Source organism: Primulina huaijiensis, chromosome 13 (genome assembly GCF_012295235.1).
Source record: "Primulina huaijiensis isolate GDHJ02 chromosome 13, ASM1229523v2, whole genome shotgun sequence".
In the NCBI taxonomy this organism is placed as follows: Eukaryota; Viridiplantae; Streptophyta; class Magnoliopsida; order Lamiales; family Gesneriaceae; genus Primulina; species Primulina huaijiensis.
This window is the reverse complement of record NC_133318.1, coordinates 11,259,336-11,275,315: the sequence shown is the minus strand read 5'-3', so window position 1 is coordinate 11,275,315 and position 15,980 is coordinate 11,259,336. Positions and strand designations below refer to the sequence as shown.

The following is a 15,980-nucleotide window of genomic DNA, read 5'->3' as shown; positions in this document are numbered from 1 at the left end:
TAGGGATTAATGGGGTGAAATTGTACATTAAATAGTTAATTACACCTTAATCAAGCTTAGGCCCATTAGGTAGTTAATTAGGCCGAATTATGCTCATTAGTGATTAATTAAAATATTAAAAATAATTTTAATTAAATAAGTTTGTGAATTTATTAGCCGGGTTGCCAAAACGTTCGTATTTTTGTTGAAAATCCAACACCGATAAAAATTACGTTCCAGCGTATAAAATCACCTCAAAATTCCTTATTTTCAAAAATAATAAAAAAAACATCAATCATGTTTTAAATAATTAAAAACAATTATTTAATAAAAATATTTTCTAATTTTCAGCTCTCGGTCTCCGTTCCTCGATCATAACTCGAAATAACCTTTGAAAAAAATACATTTTAATGCAACCATGTAGAAAAATATATTTTAAACATGCAAATATGCACAACATAAAATAATTCATGCAATTAAAACATTTAATTAAAATAAAAAAAAATTTAATAACTTGCGTGCATGTGGTTCGCGTGGACCTTCGAATTTTCGGGGTATTACAGTCAGAGCTCGGTTGGTAGAATCTTACCGCCTGAGCGAGACTCAAATTGGAAAAAATTTTGAGGATGATTTCTTGAATTCCGCTGAATGCTTACCAAGTGGGGCTGCAAAGTTGGCATATGTGGAAAAATAGGCCTGAAACACATACGCTTTACAGAGGCCAAAAAGTTTGGAAGAGAGAAAAGAAGGCTTGGCGTGAAAAAATTCAAGATTTCCAAGCACCGTTCTTCTCGTCAGTCTAGTATTTCTAGCTTAAAACTTCTTGTTTAAACATTGTTTTACTTATTTTTATCATTAATTTTAGTAGATAACTTTCATTATTTGTTGGGATTTAAGGGTATCCTACCCCGAAATCGTGTTTAGTTAATTTATTTCTCGACTTTTGATTTATTCTTGAGTGTGTTATTATTTTCATTGCATTATTAAAGCGTAGCTAACTTTATTAACAATCTCATATTGCGAGTGAGTTCGAGAATATAGATTGTGACAGGAACGAGTAGCATAGTCCGTGGATTTACAATTTGCATATATATGAAGTTGGATACACGTCGATATTCATAGTCCAGTAGGTCGAAATTTAGGGGATTTTATAGAACGACATGCAATTCACCTTTGATAAATAATTAAAGAGATTTAATTATTTCGCTGAGTTGAATTAGTTTGGCATAGCTCGAGAGGGCGTGTTCAATTGTTTAGGAAATCATGTCGAAGGCGTGGATTATTGTCGAACAAATTTAGTAAGTGAACGAGGGGTAGGTGAACCAAGATTCCAAACAAATTCATTCTTCATTGAATATTTGATTAATTATTTTAGTTTGTTAAAGTCATCATTTAATCCTGAAAATATTTAATAATTTTTTAATTAATCATTTTGTAGTAAGTAATCATGCTAATCATCTTTGCTAAAAGTTTAATAATTGAGAATAATAATCGTGAAATACAATATTTGGAGGAATACTCTTGTACACTATATTATTACTTGGAATCGTGCACTTGAGATTTTATCGAGCTTGAATTTAATTGATTTTTATCGAAAATTTTACAGTGCAAGTTTTGCTTGATCAGATGGATATGATAAAATGTTTTGAAGAAGGTGATTTGATTGTGTATAATACGAATACGAATATGAAATGACACAATGACATGTAAGTCCAATGCTCAGTTGACGGGTGAGAGTGTCGCTTATGTCCCCGCCGCCTTATACTATGGTAATATGTAAGATTGATCAATCGACAAAAATTTGATACAAAAGCCAAAATTAATGATCTGAATTCATCAAAGTGGAAAACGTATATATATGTTTATTATGTCAAGAAATGAATATGTTTATGTTTATGAAAGATCATGAAAGTTAAGTAAATTATAGTATTTTTCACTGTTGCATGTTATGTATATGTATATTTTGTTATAATGGTTAAGGTATATTGAGTCTTTAGACTCACTAGAGTGTTTGATGCAGGTGAGCATGAGTATCAGGAGATAAGAGGTGCTGATGACTGATCTGACTCAGTTAGAGGTACAAGAGAACCTGAGGACCTTGCGTTAATTCTGCATTTATGATCTTTGAGGATATGTTTAGCTAGAATTTTAAACAGTTTATGATTTTAATGTTAGAGTAGATGCCCTGTAAGCCAACTGTTGGCTAGGAAATTTATTGACTCAGTTGTAATAAAAAATCTTTATTTTAATATAATTCATTATTTCATTGTTTGTTATTTCTTAATTTGTATACCCATGTGAACAACATAGATAAAGACATTGATTATAGTTTAATACAAATGAATCGTAATTCTATGTTGAAAATCATTTGTAAAAACTGTATAATCTAAATCGTTCCTAGTCGATTCAACCGCCTAAAACATGGATAAAGGTCGTTTGAACTCGAGACTAGCATCTGTGATGTTGTGTACCGCGTTTTTTGGTAAGGGCATAGAGATGTCCAAACATGCAGATGGGTAGTCATATGATGATTATACCGAACTACCCTCCCTCGGACTTTCCAAGTGGTTATCATTCATCGAGAGGATAAGTCCGTGGTTATCCTATGAGATCTGATGAAATAATAATGCATGGAATCTCTGGCCAGAACATGAGATGTACATTAGAGAAGGAGTTCTTTAGTTCTACATGCGATGCCACTATTTATTATCAAAGATGCATCACATAGTTATCGAATTATTATGCAACCCTCGATGAACCAATGGTTGCAGATTCGATCGTGATATATGAGATGAAGGGACCGTAATGTACGTTAATCATAATCGACTGGTTCTTGCAGGCACTATCAGTGATACCTTAGGAATCATGTTGCGATGATACTAGACGCTTTTACCATGATTCTATGGGTTTGATCAGAAATATGATTTCTGACATTCTCATGATCAATTGTTGATATATAGAATGAGGCAAATTAGGGTAATCCCGAATAAAGGAAAATGTCATGAATCACAAAGAGTTGTGAACCCACGGCTAGCTGTATTCCTGAACCATTGAGGGTCACACAAGTACTGGATTATTTTGTCTCCGTTGAGATAATAAATTCAAGGAGTTTAATTTATAGAAAACATTGAGATAATAAATGCAATGAGTTGAATTTATTATCTCAATGTTTTCTATAAATACAAATCCTTCAATTTATTATCTCAAGTTGAATTTAAAAGAAATAAGTTTGATATGATCAATCGATAAGCTTATAAATATAGTTTATAGAAGTTTATAGAAATTTTGAGAGCATGACTGCTAAAATAATCAAAATGAGTACACCTGCCTTATTTAGACATTGATGATCTCGAAATTAAAGTGTGCATAATAATAACAAATAAGTTGAAATTGTCACATCGATGATGTTTGATCATCGATCGAGATTATGATAATATTAATGTAATGAGAGCATGTATCATGGGCTTGTAAGAGTATAAGCACATCATGCTAATTTATCAAAGTTCAAATGGGCTTTAATAATTAAATTATATATTAATTGAGTTAAAATATTGTCCAGTAAGTTGTTGTAAAATATGGTATTGATTTATGTAATATGGAAATATTCATGATACCATAATTTTAAGAACTTTGCACACAAAGAAAATTAATGCATGATGTTCTCATAAATATATGCATTAAAAGAAATAGAGATTGGCTATAGTTGGCATGCATTTTAGAATCTTTTATTAACTTAATTAATTAGATTAATTAAGTAAAGAAAAGATTATAAAATATAATAATGATTTTTTTATTATTATTGTAATGCATGCAATTTCGGTGGAAACAAAGAATGGCAAAATTTTTTGAAATTCATTAACTTAATTAATATGATTAATTAAGGAAACAATTTTTGTTAAAATAATAAAATATTTACATATTACTTTGGTTGGTTATTCAGAAGTACCGAAGCATTAGAAAAAGAAAAAGTCTCAAAAATTTCATTACCATTCTTGCTCTCAAAAGGTTTTGAACCAATTTTATTTTCTTGATCTCATATGCAAAATATCTTCTATACTTTCTAGTGAAAGTTAAAAGAAGAACAAGTAATCCGGTCGTAAACTTGATTCAAAGATTAAAAAAGTAGATCGAAAAACGTTCGTAGGGATTTACAACAAGAGCTACGTCCGCTAATACCGGAGTAGTTAGAGCCAAGTGAAAATTGTTCACTAAAGTTATAAATTTCTAACTCCCTAAGTATGTTTATTTATTTAAACCATACGAGTGTCCAAACAATATCTTGAAAGTCAAGATTTAAAAATTTAAAACTTTCGCTGCGTTTGGGCACGAGAAAACCGATATCTCACAAGTGGTATCAGAACCAGGTTTTTCTAAATTGTATGATTTTGATATTGAATAATTTGTTTCTAACTACACAAGAAAATTTTTCAGAAAATTGTAACACCATTAAAATTATTTTATTTCAGAAAAAAAAAATTCGGATCTGCACGGAACTGTTCGGCGTAGACCGCCCACAGTGCGCAGCGCCCTACGCGCAGAGACGCGTAGCGTGTGCGCGCAGCACCGCATGCTGCGCGCCGCCCTGCGCGCACAGGGCTGCTGCCACTGCCACTGCCACTGCCACTGCCACTGCCATTCATTTTGGGGCAGCGGGCGTCTCGGGAACCGTGCTGGATGATGAGCTTGAATTGTTTGGGCCTAGGGTGCAATTTTATGATTTTTCAAATTTTTGGGAAAAATTGATATTTTTGAAAATTGGTTCAATTCAATTTTTTTGAAAATTTAATTTTTGAAAAAATAATCATTTTCTTGCAAAATAAATAATTAGAATATGATTTTAATTATTTTTGGTAAAAATGAGTTTTACAAGAAATCAATTATTATTAATTTAATTGGAAATTAAATAAAACTGTTTATTTAATTTATTAAATTTTTTAATAATTGTGGTGGTTAGTGATAAAATTATTAGATATATGATTTATCAATTAATTAAATTTTTTTAATTAATTAATGTTAATATTTGATATTAAAAGCATGAAGGATGATCAAGATCTTTGACCAATGTGTTAGGTGTATGTTAGGATATTTTACTGTTTTATTCATTTTGTTAATATTTGATATTATTAAAGTGGGCTTGGTTTATGGCCCGTTCACACCCCCATGAGATGTATCCCTTTTGTGACATGGCTATTTAAATGTAATTATTAGAAATAGTGGGAGATCAAGACTGGAAGATGTTAGGCCCGATGCACAAGATGAAGACATGTAAAATATTGGAAGCTCTTGTAATTGTTGCATTTGCACCCCTACATTCACCTAGGTTTTGGATCTGGATCCAATTTTGGCCCACATGGATCTAATAGTGTTGGCGATCGATCATTCTTATTTATTTATTGTTGAATGTCATATTATGATATATATGCGATATATAGTAGTATGCATGTATGTATATTATTAAATAATATAGTTGCATGAATCCGGCAAACATAAAAACTCGTGGCACGCGTTTTTAAAATAAAATGATGAGACAATTTTAAAACTAAAATCCCTCATTTTGAATATGATTCAAAATTTATATCAAACCGTAAAAATAAAAATTAAAAGAGTTTAATTTTTCTTTGCCTTCCATCAACCGTGGTTGCATGTTGATCACTACTTGCGGACAGTGTCTGGCTCATATTATTGGGGAGGCCTGGATGCCGGAAAGTTGTGACTTCCACCGGACATATGATGTGAATTGAGTTGAACTCCCATGACTTTGGCTCATATTATTGGGGGAACTCATGGCGACCGTCCACTACAATTCAATATTGATGGGTCGGTTTGAAACATGAAAATAAACGACGTCATATTATTGGGTCCTTATTAAATGTGAGGCAAAACACGCGGAGGTTGCATAGGGATGTGATTGGATTCTACCTTTGAGAAATTATAATTGTTTGATATTATTCGAGATTATAATTGGCTAATTGGACTCTACGTGCCCACTAAGAAAATACAATTTTCTTTTTCATCAGAGGATAGTGAAAATGTCAAAATAGTGGGAGGGAAATTTATAAAATAAACTCCATATTTTATATCTTAGAATTATTTTAAAATAATCAGCAACCATTATTCTGTTTCCATATCAGTATATTTTTTATTTCATCACTTTTTCTGTTATTAACAAGCTAACCAAATCTAATTTTCAAGACTGGTTGGGAAATTGTTCTGAATTCGGAGAAAGTTGTATATACACTAATGTCAGTCCTGCTGAACTGACAAAGCATGCAAGATGGTAGGACCATAGTATTCAAGCTAAAGTAAAACATGCTAGCTTCTATGTCAAATGAACTGTAGAGACAGTTTGAGGAAATGTTGAATGCTGCTGACATTCGAATACACGTGCAAGAGTTGCATGGTGGATTAAACTCATACGATGATGCACACTACTTTCAAGGAGCTCATGACTACACACATGCAAGATGGGGATCTGGCTCATGAGCATGGTATACATATGACTGGACTTATTGAGAATGTAGTGGGCCTGGAATATGTGATTCCTAACGAGTTACTTGATTACATCAATTTGTTATCTTTCTCTTCCTCATTTGACGGGTTATGGTGAACTTCAATTTGAATAAGATAGATAATAGCCTTGAAGAGCTAGTCAATATGCTTATGACTTATGAGATCACATAAAAGAGGAAAATGTTGGTTTTCTAATGGGCCTCTCGTCTAAAGAAAAATGACCCACAAAATAAGAGAAAGAAATGTTCTGTCCCTCACAAGAAAAACAAACCCAATAAGAGGCAAACTCTGAAGGACACTTAAAGGGCCTACAAAGCTCGATAAGTCAGAATATATTTATTTCACTGCAAACTCTGAAGGACACTTAATGTTCTGGAAATGAGAAGTGAATGTCCAAGTAAACAGGATTTCAACAAAAAACTGAAGAAAATAGAAGATCCAAATCCCGCACACATATTTATGAAGGCTTAACACCAAAAGATAGGCAAATGGTTGAATTTATTTGTAATGGAACATTTGAAGATAAAGATCCAAACGAGGCAATTGAGTATCTCGATTCATTAGCTGAAAATGCTCAAAATTGAGACACTATAGCTACAATCAAACCATCAAACAAGATTCAATCTCCCACATCTGCTGGAGGTATGTACACCCTCAAAGATGAACATGATCTCCAAGCTAGATTTACCTATTTGGCAAGAAAAGTTGAGGAACTTGAATTGAAAAAGAATGGTCAATTAAAAGCTGTTCAAGAAATTGTGTGTCACATCTGTGATACAAGTGATCGTTCTACAAAATATTGTCCCACTTTGCCCTCTTTTAAAGAATGTCTCCATGAACAATCCAATGTTTTGAACAATTTCAAAAGGCCAAATTTTGAACCATTTTCTCAAAATTACAATCCAGGTTGGCGAAATCATCCAAATTTTAGTTTGAGGAATGATAATGCTGCACAATTTTCGCAACCATATTTTCAAAATCAACAAAATTTTCAAAATTATGCACCTTATGTTCCTCCACCTAAAAAGAACTTGGAAGATATATTGAATTCTTTCACTGCAAAGCAAGAGTCTATCAATACTCAAACTGCTCAAACCATGACAGATTTGAAAGATAATCTTGCTAAATTTGCATATGCACTTAATGTTCATGAAAAAGATAAATTTTCTTCACAACCACAGCCTAATCCCAAGGATCATCATTCACAAACTAGAACTTCTGAAACTCAAACGATGGATCAGGTAAAATGTGTTATTACCCTTTGCAGTGGTAAGTTTGTGGAAAAATCCATTCTTAAACCTTTTGAAGATAATAATAAATCAACTCCAAAGGGTAAGGAAATAGAACCCATAACTTGCGAAGAGGAAGATCAACAGATAGTGCCACCACCATTCCCTCATACGTTGACAAATACAAAAAAATCAAATTTGAATTCTGATATATATGATATTTGTAAACAAGTAAAAGTTAATATTCTTTTATTAGATGCAATAAAGCAGGTACCAATTTTTTGAAAGACTTGTGCACTATGAAAAGAAAATTGAATGTGAAAAAGATAACATTTTTAGCCGAACAAGTAAGTGCAATAATTCAAAATAATAATACTTTGAAATACAAAGACACTGGTTGTTCTACTATTTCATGTATTATTGGAGAACAAAATATTAAAAAAGCCTTGCTTGATCTTGGAGCTAGTGTGAATTTACTTCCATATTCAGTTTATCAAGAACTCAATCTAGGTGAGTTAAAACCTACTTCGGTAACACTTTTACTTGCCGATAGATGTGTTTAAGTGCCAAGAGGTATGGTAAAGGACATGTTGGTCCAAGTTGATAACTTTGTTTATCATGTTGATTTCATAGTTTTAGATACACAACCTATCAAAACTTGTAATGCCATTCCTGTAATTTTGGGTCATCCATTTATAAAAACTTCTAATGCTCTTATAAATTGCTGGAATGGAATAATGAAGTTGTCATTTGGTAACATGACCTTGGAGCTTAATATTTTTAATCTTTGTAAGCAACCACATGACAAAGGAGATGAAAGTGAAGATGAAAATCTTATTGAAACTCTTGTGGAAGAAAAACATTCAAGAAGGGAGTACTCGTGACCAATTAGATATTTGTTCAATTGATATTGTTAAAGAAAATATTGAAATTGATCTTGATGATTTTATCAGGTATCACTCGTTACCAGGATCAGAGAAAGAATTTGAGGCAAAATATGAGAACAAAGATGAACCACCCATATTGGAGTTAAACCCTTGCCAGAAGAATTAAAGCATGTATTCTTTAGAGAAGATGAAACATATCCGGTGGTAATTTCTTCAAAACTAACAAGTGATCAAGAAAGTAAATTAGTTGATATGTTTAAAAGACATAAAAATAAAATTGGTTGGACAATAAAAGATCTCAAGGGCATTAATCCACTAATTTGCACTCACAAAATTCATTTAGAAGAAAATACTAAAACATCTCAACAACCACAAAGGAGATTAAATCCACACATGAAAGATGTTGTGAAAACTGAAGTTATCAAACTATTTGATGTTGGAATTATCTACCCTATTTCCGATAGTAAGTGGGTAAGTCCAACACAAGTAGTTCCAAAAAATCTTGCAGCATAGTGATAAAAAATGAAAAAGGTGAATTGTTAACAAGTCGAGTCCTATCTAGTTGGCGGATGTGTATTGATTATAAAAAAATTAAATGTCGCCACTAGAAAAGATCATTTTCCATTACCATTTTTGGATCAAATTTTAGAAATAGTAGCATGTCATCCCTACTACTGTTTTCTTGATGGATATTCAGGCTATTATCAAATTCTCATTGCACTCGAAGATCAAGATAAAACTACATTCACATGTCTTTTTGGAACATTGCATTCAGAAGGATGCCATTTGGTTTATGCAATGCTTCTACAACATTTCAAAGATGTATGTTAAGCGTTTTTAGTGACATGGTTGATAATTGTTTGGAGATTTTCATGGATGATTTAACTGTTTTTGGGAATACATTTGATAATTGTCTTTAAAATTTGGAAAAAGTTTTAAAAAGATGTGAGGAAAAAGGTCTTATTTTAAATTGAGAAAAATTTCATTACATGATTACTTCTGGGATTGTTTTGGGACATGGCATGTCATCTCATGGAATTGAAGTTGATAAAGAAAAAGTTTATGTCATTGCCAATTTACCCCCTCCAAAAGCCATTAAAGAAATTCGCTCATTTTTGGGACATGCTGGATTTTATAGGAGGTTTATAAAGGACTTTAATTTGATCTCTAAACCCATTTGTAATCTCTTAACAAAAGACATTGCATTTGAGAGGACTCAAGAATGTCAAAATGCTTTTGATAAAATCATTCGAAATTTAACATCAGCTCCTATCATGTAACCTCCTGATTGGTCTTTATCATTTGAAATCATGTGTGACGCGAGTGATTATGCAGTCGGAGCAGTATTGGGTCAAAGAAGAAATAGTAAGCCTTATGTGATATATTATGCAAGTAGAACTTTAAACAATGCTCAAATGAATTACTCCAAAACTGAAAAAGAACTACTTGTTGTAATATTTGCATTAGATAAATTTCGTTCTTATTTGATTGGATCAACGACTATTGTGTTTACTGATCATTCTGCTATTAGATATTTGTTGACCAAACAGGATGCAAAGCCACGACTGATACGATGGATTTTGTTGCTCCAAGAATTTGACATCGTGATCAAAGATAAAAAAGAACCGAGAATGTCGTAGCCGATCATTTATCGAGACTAGTAATAGGATCATCTTGTGAAATGACACCAATGAATGATAATTTTCCTAATGAACATCTATTTTCAGTTACTAATACACCTTGGTTTGCTAATATAGTAAATTTTCTTGTGACAGGAAAAATGCCACCACAATGGAGTTCCCAAGATAAAAGAAAATTTTTGAATGAGGTAAAAAACTTTTATTGGGATGATCCGTATCTGTTCAAGTATTGTCGAGGTCAAATTTTTTGACGTTGCATACCCGACAATGAGAGAAGTAGTGTCATTAAATTTTGTAATTCAGAAGCATGCGGAGGACATTTTTCTTCAAAGAAAACGGCTGCAAAAATCTTGCAGTGTGGATTTTATTGGCCCACTTTGTTTAAAGACACCCACAAAATCTGCCAGATCTGTGAAAATTGTCAAAAATTGGGTGTGATTTCAATAAAAAAACATGATGCCTTTGAATCCTATCATTGAAATTGAAATCTTTGACTGTTGGGGAATTGATTTTATGGGATCTTTTCCACCGTCGTTTAGATACTTGTATATTTTATTTGCAGTTGATTATGTATCCAAATGGATAGAGGCAATTTCATGTCGAACAAATGATCATAAAATCGTCATCAAATTTTTGAAAGAAAATATTTTTATTAGATTTGAAATTCCTCGAGCCATGATAAGTGACGGGGGAACTCACTTTGTTAATAAACCATTTGCTTCATTAATGAAAAAATATGGTATTACTCACAAAGTAACTACTCCTTATCATCCTCAAACAAATGGACAAGTTGAATTAGATAATAGGGAGATAAAACAAATTTTAGAAAAAATTGTTAACCCAAATAGAAAAGATTGGTTTCTGCGACTTAATGATGCATTTTGGGCATATCGAACAACTTTTAAAACATCGTTGAATATGTCTCCCTATAGGTTGGTTTACGGAAAACATTGTCATTTGCCTGTGGAATTAGAACATAAAGCTTATTGGGCGATCAAAACTTTTAATTCAAGCATGGATGATGCCAACAAATTGCGCAAATTGCAACTTAATGAACTTGATGCACTCATAAATGACGCATGAGAATTCAAGGATTTATAAAGCAAAAATCAAATCATTTCATGATAAAACAATTCTTAGAAAATCTTTTGAGATTGGTAAAAAAGTTTTGCTTTATAATTCTCGACTTCACGTATTCCCAGGAAAATTACGATCAAGATGGACAAGCCCAAATGTTGTAAAGTATGTATATCCTTATGGAGTTGTGGACATTGAAAATCCAAAAAATGGTTATGTTTTTAAAGTAAATGGACAAAGGCTTAAACCATTTTTAGAAAATAAAATCTTTCAAGAGGAGTTTATTTCCTTTTCTGAACCTTGATTTTTTTTTGTGTTGTATTTAATTTTGTTTGTTATTATTTGAGGTGTCATTAATCTTTTTATTTTCTCGGTTAAATGGCGGATAACGGTACTCTGTGACTCTCAAAGTCGGTTAAATCAGTGTCCCACAATTGTTGATACAAAAAATTAAAAAAAATCATTTTTTTTTTCAAAATGGATGAAATTCTCTCAAAAATTTGTAAATATTTTTCCTCGGTTTCTAAAAATGTTATAAGACAAATTTATGCAGGAGGGTGTGAAAGATTGAGATTTCTAATGCAAAAAAGAATTCCAGAAGATATTCTTCTTGTAATAGAAGCTAAGGTCCGATTAGGAGGAGAAGTTTCACAATCATTGTTCATTCGGTATTTGCCTAGGTTAGGAAAAAGCATTTATGCGAAAAAACAAAGGGCCAAAAGGTTATGGGTTTGTCATAAGTGTGCAAGATGGACTTGTGACAAACGATGCAGATCTTTGGGATGTGTTTCCAATAACAGAGAAGATAAAATTGGTTTCATTAAGAATGGGCTGAGTAAGGAGTTTTTAGATAACATCTTATTGACTCTTGAGATGCATTCTAATGGACACATGCATATTGAACTTCTTCGCTTATGGAAACAATTCCAAGATGAGCGTCATCGTAATAGTCTTGGGAATCCGACTAAAAAATACCATGTTTGCCAATTTATAAGAAAAATGGATGGGAAGCATATCCTCGACTCATAGAAGGTGTTGAAGCCATTTCTGGATGTAAAACCAGAGGAAAATTGTGAGCCACAATCACACTACTATTTATATGCATGAGTGTCATTATTTTTTTTAATGTTTATTCTGCTTACAGCTGTTACCCATAGTTTTGTCATGATAACATATTATCCCTATAAAATCTCTCATATTTCTGTCTATTTTTGCAGACCAAAAAGAAACTAAAAACATGGCTAGATCCTCTGCACAAACATTGAAAAATATTTTTGTATTTTGTGGGTCGAGTCCTGGAAATAAATGAAGTGTTTGTAGAAGCAGCGAATAATCTTGGAAAGATATTGGCTGAGAGAAAAATTCACTTGGCATATGGGAGAGGTAATATTGAGTTAATGATATCTGTTTCAACATCTGCTCATCTTGGAGGTAGCCAGGTTTTGGGTATTATTCCTACAGTTTTAGCTGAAGGAAATATTACAGATGTTGCAATTGGGGAGGAATTAAAAGTTTCTTCTATGTATGAAAAAATCACCAAAATGATTGAAAATTCTGATGCTTTTATCTTACTACCAGGTGGTTTTGGTACATTAGAAGAAATTTTTCACACTGTTTATTGGGCACAACTTAATATCCATGATAAACCTGTGGGCTTGTTGAATATCAATAATTATTATGACAGTTTGTTGACATTTTTTGATAAAGCTGTGGAACAGAATTTCATTTCAAAAAATTCGCGAAAGATGCTCATCTCTGCTTCGACTGCTGACCAATTAATTGATGATTTGGAAGCTTTTGTTTATAAGCCTGATCCGATGATAACAAAGATTAATGGGTCGCAATCAAGAAGTAAGAAAAGAAAGTTGGATCATTGATTCAAAAGTCGTGGATTGGTTTGCGTTTGCTTCAATTTTCTATTTTCAATAAAATTCCAGGTGATATCTCTTTCATTATGTACTATTTATTAATAGTTATTTTGACATTAGGGACAATGTCATATTCTGATTGGGGGAGAACAAACTTAAAAAAAATAATTAAAAAAATATATTTTTAAAAATATTATTTTAAAATAAAATTATTTTAATTGTTTGTATCTTACTAATTTTAGCAAAAAAAAATATCATTACATTACATATTTGAAAGGTTTAAATTAGAAATGTATTAATCTATCTAAGGATGTTTAAATTTTTATTTGAAAAAAAGTCAATTTTAATATTCTGATCACTATAAAAATATGATTTATGAAATATTTTTGAATGATTTACCATTGATAAAATCAGTTATTAAATTATATGGCTCCAGATATACCTGATAAGAGTGCCTAAAATTTTTAAACTCACACATATTTTGTGAGTGAATGGAGAGTGAGAAAACAGCTTGCGAGCTTTTATTGATGATGAGAGAGGCTATCTATTGTTTAGATTTTAAGTTCTTATTTAATAAAAAATTATATTTCCTGAAAAAAAAGAGAAAAAAAAAGATGTTGAAGATCTATGTAATTTTAAAGTTATATGCTACGACCCATTTATCTATCATAAAAAAAGAAAGAGATAAATCTATTGTACAGATTAAATAAATATGGGGTCAAGAATCATAAACTTAGTCTGATTCCATGATGTTATGAAAAAAAATTATCAGGAAAAAATATATAATAAGAACAACTAGATTTTGAATTAATGGATTTTATTATCTTTTGATTAGTTTGGCTCGTTGAGACTCTTACTAGAAGTTTCTGAAGGCCGTGCACATTTAACTACCTGAAAATAAGTTTTGAATTGATCAGTACAGATTATTTCATAAATTATAATTATAATGATCTTGATATAACTTTGACAGTTTTCAAATTTAATTTAAATACTTGGATATTTCCGATTATATTTCTATTTAAATTAATCAATATGTTTTGTGCTGCTATTAACGATTAAATTTCTAGAGACTAGCAATAAACTGGTTATGAAGTGTGATCAAGATAAAAAATTGTATATTAATTAAATGTTTTATAATATAAATTTATAGTTTTTGTTTTATTAAATGTTTAAATATTATATGTTTTATAATAAATTGTATAAAATATAAGTTGTTGTGTAATTATAAGTTTTTACTATTTTTACAGGTTCGATTAAACAAGAATAACCTTGGCGTTGAAAATGAGATTAAGATGATTTTTGGACCTGTAGAAATTTGATGTTAATATCTACAATATTGGTGGCAAGCATGAGATCAAAATCTTCTCACAAGTGGGATCAAATTAAGCAACAAATAAAGTTACCAAAGAAGTGACATTTTTACCATGCTCTAGCATTTTGACCATATCTCTCAAATTACTTGGTCAAATGGTTAAAAAATACCACAATTCAAACAACTCAATTATCTACATGTTTTGTTTTATGTGGAAAAGAAAATTCAGATGGGAAGATTTTCAAAAATGATGTGTATTAAGATATAATTTCTTGAAACACCAATGAAGAATTATATGTAAAAAATAATATTTTATTTTTTGTTGTCTCTCCAAATTTGGCTATAAATAGGGGTGCATTGTAATGAATTGAGATATCTTTCATTCTATGAACAAATCTTTGTGTTCATAATATTTTCCTCTTTGTCTTTCCTCTATTTCTTCATTTAAATATAATTAACATGTTAATTTCATATTCGAAGTTTTATACTTTGAATAATGAGTAGCTAACTTCTCAAGGTTGAGATGAAAAGGTGAAGTTCTTGGTATGATAATAAGGTTATTAAAAGGTAATAATCTATGTTTTATATTATTTAATCATCATTTATTGTTTATGTTATATTTATTTCTTTAAGCATTTTTATACCCTACTTATAAGTGGGAGTTTTGATTTATTATTGCTATATGTTACACTAAATTCTTGGAACCATTTAAATGTTAGTTTGGTATTACCAATCATTTAAAGTGGATGCCTTGATTTATTATAGAAGAATCACTCTAAAGAAGAACCTAATGCTTGCTAAAACTGTGGCAAAACTGGTCATTTCATTGTTGACTGTCTCAAGCCAAAGAAAGACAGTCGAGGCTCAACTGAAAAAGGAAAGAAACCTCATGAGCACAGTAGAAGACCAATAGATGACAAGAAAGCTTATAGAAAGAGGCATGAGGTGCTTCTAGCTGAGGAAAGCAATTCGAAATGGGCAAAATAAAACTATGATTCAGAACCTGAAATCTTGAGCAGCTCCAGTGACGATGATGAAAAAGTCATGTGTCTGATGGCAGATGACACAGAACTGGAGTCAACTATTCAGCAGGTATTTGACTTTAGCTCAACTGATTTCACACGATAAGAACTCATTTCCATACTTCACGACATGGTTAATGAGTATCACAAGCTTGCCTTATCTTTTGAGAAGGCCAGAGCAAAGCAAAATGATCCCAAAGAAGATAAAATTGAAACTGATGAATAAGGTTATTTGTTGAGTCTTAAACGGGAGATTGCTGAGCTCAATGCTGAAAAAAGCAAGAATCAGTTAATGATTCAACAGTTGGTGCTTTAAAATTGAAAGCAAACTGAACTGATTAAAGCATGGAATAAAGCATTAGCTGCGTTAACTGAAATGCAAAGTAAGCAAAAATCAGTTGATGATAAAATTGGCTTAGGGTTCAGCAACCAAGATGAAACGTCCACCAGTGATAC

At 31.5% G+C, this 15,980-nt stretch overlaps 1 pseudogene; it reads left to right on the top strand.

Moving 5' to 3' along the window:
* Nucleotides 1-6,400: 6,400 nt before the first annotated feature.
* On the top strand, nt 6,401-15,750 carry LOC140991209 (uncharacterized; annotated as a pseudogene).
* Nucleotides 15,751-15,980: the final 230 nt, after the last annotated feature.